General features: G+C 46.7%; 1 long non-coding RNA gene across 1 annotated transcript; it reads right to left on the reverse strand.

The window, feature by feature from the left end:
- Positions 1–505: 505 nt before the first annotated feature.
- LOC135973593 (uncharacterized) lies at positions 506–3,848 on the reverse strand. The gene is made up of 3 exons (XR_010590498.1): positions 3,464–3,848; positions 3,088–3,248; positions 506–1,608 (listed from the first exon to the last, which is right to left on the reverse strand). It is a non-coding gene; the product is annotated as an uncharacterized LOC135973593 (long non-coding RNA).
- Positions 3,849–5,321: the final 1,473 nt, after the last annotated feature.

Consider the following 5,321-nt stretch of genomic DNA (forward strand, 5'->3'; position numbering starts at 1 on the left):
GATGGACCTTTCATCTGACCCAGAATGGCTGTTTTATAACAAGCCCTAAGTGGTGCATAGTCTTCTGCTGGGCCTCTGCACAGGAGTGAATTTCACCCACATTGGATAAACTTGTTTTGATGTCATCAAGCGTCTCTGTTTGATTTTAGGTTGCATCTTTCATAGTTTTGATGTGAATTAGAAGAGTGGAGCGATTGCATCCTAGACAAACTGTGAATGGCATAGGCACAAGAAACCCTCAAGCCCTGTGTAAAATTTATTATAAAGCACTGAAATGTGACATAAGAAACATAACTAATGAAATGACAAGCTAAAGCAGCCTTCCTTGCAGAATTATACCTGGGATCCTGGTCCATAACTAGTGCTACTGCAGAACAGATAATAACAATACTCATTATCAGAGGTGAATAATTGTTTTCATTGGTGAACAAATAGCATTAACTGTAATTGTCAGACAAATATATTTTGTGGCCAGGGCTTGTAAATTTTCTTGGCTATTTTTCCAAGGCTGAACTAAACATTTATTGCATAGGAACTGAGAACATTTTCTCCACATCAGTGTAAACTTTAAATGGAACACCTTCTTCGTTTCAGGCTAGAGTCATCTCAAAAGCAGGTGACAATACTGCATGAGGCATATGCTGTGTGTGAAATCACACTGCTGGTTGTTATTGAATTCTTCCTCTTACAAAAAGCAGCCACGTACAGTCACCAAGAACTACTTTTATTTTATATTGATTGAACAACAAAATAAAAAAAGAACATGTCTAGTCTCTACCAGAGAGGGCACAGTGTGTGTTTCTCCTGTCACAGGCTGCATGGGGACACAAAATGGCAGCTCCCTCTAGCAAAGAGAGTGACTTCTTTCCATTTACAGGTGTTTACAGGTGCAGTTCGCAGCTCAGAGCATGTACAAGGTGTGCAGCCACATTTCCAACAGGTCATTTTCACAGTGATGCGTGAGGATTTAGATGGTGATTCTCAGTGGCTTTAGCATGCATCTCCTTCCAAACGTGATCTTTACAAGGTTCCAGTCCTAGAGACCCACTGTGATTCAGTAAGATCCTGCCTTCAGACACATCTGCTTCCTCTCCCCTCCCCTCCATTCCCAGTTTATGTGATGGTGACATTCACCTTGATGGGAGGGAATGTATATTGCTGAAATATACAGCGCATCTTGGAAAGCTAATAGGAACTGGCAGTCAAATCAGTCCCTTTGCTTTATCTCTCAGGAAAAATCCTATCTCCAGTTTGCATCTCTTGCTTTGGGCAGCCTCTGGAACAATGCAGTTCTGTAAAATCAGTGGGGAGGGAGGGAGAACATATGGGCCCCATCTAGGCCCTGTAGCCCATCCAAGTTGGAGTGTGTTGTTTTTGGCTGCCCCGAATGGCTCTCTCTGTGAAGGAGGATGGAGCTCAGGGTCCTTGATGGTGGGGGCCTTTTGCAATATGAAGCTTCCTGCCGAGGACCATTCAAGGGCAGCCCTTGTAGCAGATCTAATTATACAAACAATTTTGTTCTGCTTCTCCAAATAAACATAGTGAGGTCTGCGGGACACGGCACGATGGGAAATTAGAAATGAGAACGCTTGCTAATGGGCTCCTTAGCTGCAGGGGTAAACAGATTATTTGAAAAGGCCCTGGCCGCCCCTCCGACATCTCCAGACGCTCCCCCTGCTTTCCTCTCCACCTTCTCCCTTCCCTCCCCCTCCTACCCCCGTCACACCAAATATTAACAAAGCTTGCAATTTAATCAAATCTCTGAACTGTGAAAGGAGACTTCTGTAGATTTGATTTCAAGGTTTTTCCACGTCAGGATTTGCATTGAGAAAATTAGATTAGAATCCTGCATGCAAAAGGAAGAGGAGCTGCATGGAATGGGGTGGGGAGGAGGAGAGCTGGTGGTAGGGGGGAGTCAGAGTTCACCATTTGACAGATTAACCCAATTGGCGAATGGTTGGGGAGTGGAAAAGGGGTGCCCCCTTCCTCTCCCCAAAGCCCCTGGGATAAGTTGTTTGGTTTCTATATACAACCCAAAGGCTTGATCTGCCACCAGTGGATGTGGTTGTGGATCATTCCCCATAGCAGGGATCCTGCATGGGGACATCGAGAGGGGCAAGCCAATTATAGCAATCTGAAAGGGAATCTCACTCTCCAAGCTGCTGCCACAGTCATAATAAGAAAGAAGCTGCTTTCTAAGAGATCCCTCTCCATGGCGAGCTACTTAAAAAACAACAAAACTACATCAGTTCTGTTGCAGGCAAACAGCTTTTTAAGGGCCGGGCACTCTGCTCAATTCCTAGCAATGGATGCACTGGTGATATCACAGGAGTGATTCCTGATTTCCATGGTTAACTCCTGCACTGCAGATGGATGCGAACTGTAGGATCATATGAAATACAAATCCAGTCCATCCCTTTAGGACCACTACAGGAATGCTCCCTTCAGTGTTGTAGCATAGTCATAGCAGGAGATTATGACAATACTGATAAAAGTTTAGTACTGGATCAACAGGTCCTGGAGACTGAAGTCTTCAAATTACCCACAGAATGGGTATATCACCCTGCCCCACCCGTTTGCCTTGACCCTTGATCTAAAGAGAAACCTTCTAGGTGTTAGAGAGGACTTCAGTTTCCATGACCCATTCAGTGTGTGGCTTCCCTACTGAGACTGCCAACAAGGGGAAAATGCTGGCTGGGTTCTCTGAATGGACTTTTATCCATTAGGAACCAAAAGCCCCAATTCATTCCTTCTAGGCATGACACTGCTGCCAGCTGGGACGTGCTCCTGGTCATCACCTCAAGGCTGCCATTGTATCTGGCCCCATGCCAGCGAATGGCTCCACCCCCAAACCCTGAGCCTTCCATCCTTTCCTTTCAAATAAAAGGCCAAATCCCGAGCTCCCTCCTCAGGCTTAACTCAGTGCTTACAACTGGAAGTCAAAAAAAAAGGTGGTGGTGGGGGGAAGAGCTTCAGCATGTCTCACATCAAGTAAGCTTTGATCATCTCTAAGGAGATGAGCTAGAAAAAGTGCAGCACAGAAGGATAATCCCTTTGCCCCGCACATCCCAGAATGGTCAGACCTACTTGTCTTGGAAAGTGCACGAAGGGCTTCATCCTGCGTCCTCTGAAGGCAATAGGACTTTGACCATTAATTTCAGTGGGAGCAGAATCAGGATCCAGATACTCTTCCACTCCTCCTGCTGAGTCCTCTTCATGTCCAATAATATGGTCTCTAATGGGGCAGACTAGGCAAAAATACCAGGCTGGATTATTCCTAGAGCTCTCACACCATGCTTACCAAAGCATTTACCAAACTATAGGCCTGATCTGGCACCACTGAAACATTGCCTTCAAAGAGAACTAAAACTGGGGCTCTGTCACAAGGTCCACTACTCACCCATAGGGCTCATCTGTGGATTAACTCTCAATCAGTCTGACACACCCTCCTTCAGTTGCTCACCTTTTGGTCTCTCTCTCTCCAGACTCAATTGCTATTGTTTTCCCCTTCTGGGGTATCAAACTGTCTATCTTCAGTCTCAGGAAGTCTTCTGATCTGCTTCCAAGTCCTGTGTCACTTTCCCAGTGGCCAGTAGGGGAACCTAGGCCTGCTCACTCCTCTGAGTTCTAGTTGAGAGACCCTCTCATCAGTGGCCAAGGTCTGCTCCATCCCAAATCTTGCTGCCGTTTCCCCAAGCGTTTTCTTATTCTGCCTTTCTCAGGCTTCCACTCCACCTCCTTCTGAATAAACCCTTCCTTTAGGGCCTGAATGATAGGGCTTCTCCTTTCCGCCTGGGTTTCCTCCTTTCCCTCTCTACTGCAGGCCTCCTCTCTGCAGCTCTTTTTGGCTGCCAACTATCTGCCTTTATGCAAGCCTGACCTCTTCCTTCTCAGCTGGGCTGCATCATCAATCAAGGGTTGCTTAGCAAACCTAATTCCCCTCAGGTGTGGCCTCTCAGGTTAACTGGCCCCTTCTCAGCCTCATTAACCCTTTCCAGGGTAGTGTGGGGTGAACACCCCATCACAGGCTCCCATGCACTGTATATATAGAAAGAATCACTTCACCCAGCACTGAAAGGCAGCCAGCTCTGGCTATTTAACAGGACACAGCAGCACAATATTTTAGGATGCAAATGGAGCCCCAAATCTAACTGGAACTGCCGGGGGGATTCAAGGAGGTGGTATGAAATTCATTCAGTCCTGTACTGGGAGAATCCTTTCCCTGTGTGACACTTGTATTGATGTCACTTGCTAACTGTCCTCCCCTGGGGCAGTCAGTCACGGCCAGTACATGTGGTATTGGACCTGAGTGATTTGGCACAACCTCCCTTCATGGTACTACTAAATGCTGCTGCCTGGAATACCATGGCTGAGCTCTGGCAGACCCATAGTGAAATCCCGACACTGGATCCATCCCAGACTAGCGTTTTGGCCGGGGCTCCTCCCATCGCATACTAACACAATTGGGTTCTGTCAACACACCTTCATGAAAAGAAATCTAATTCCAATCACAGTCCCTTGATGGTGTCTTGGCAGGAACATGCTGTTGGCCAGGAATCTGTTTTCATTTCTACTCCATGTAATTTATAATTGTATCAAAACTAAAGAACGAATTGCTGCCTTGCTCCATGCCACGGTACCGCTGCATCACACTTCCTGCTGGCACTCCGAGAGTTGTTTTCTGACAGGACTGTGACATTGATGGGCTCATCCCATCAAGGAAAACCAAGTGGGCAGGAGTACCTCACACACCCGAGGTAACTCTGGTCATTATGGAGGATCGTGAGCTTTACAAACATCGTTGCCTTTAGTAATACTGTGCACACTTTAGTAACTTTGATCTGAGGGTCTCAAAATATTTAATTAACTAATTAAGCCTCACGACCCTGTAAGTAAGATATCGACCTTCCCTTTTCACATAATACATGGAGCAACTGAGGCACAGGGCAGCACCTCTGAAAATTAGACTCCGTATTTACGTGCCTAAATATGAGTTTAGGAGCCTAACTCTGGGTATCTAGATTTGACCGTTTTGGCCTAAGTGACTTGCCAAAGCTCACAGAGCAGGTCTGTGGCTGAGCTCGGATTAGAATCCAGGAGTTCTGACTAACTTGAGCCAGCAAGACGCTATGCCCTCCCTCGGCACTGCTCTGGATAGACAGATGGATGCTTAGCTGCAGTGGGACCTACTTACTGTACTCACAGTGAAGGTTTCCTTATGGGGAAGTTCTCTGGAGGAAGTGACTCCACTCTGTGGTGTGCAGTCCTGGTGCAGGGAAGCTCTGTGACAGTTGGGGGATTTCCCTAGACTGCCCAAGGCT

This window comes from Chrysemys picta, chromosome 9, assembly GCF_011386835.1.
Source record: "Chrysemys picta bellii isolate R12L10 chromosome 9, ASM1138683v2, whole genome shotgun sequence".
Lineage (NCBI taxonomy): Eukaryota > Metazoa > Chordata > Testudines > Emydidae > Chrysemys > Chrysemys picta.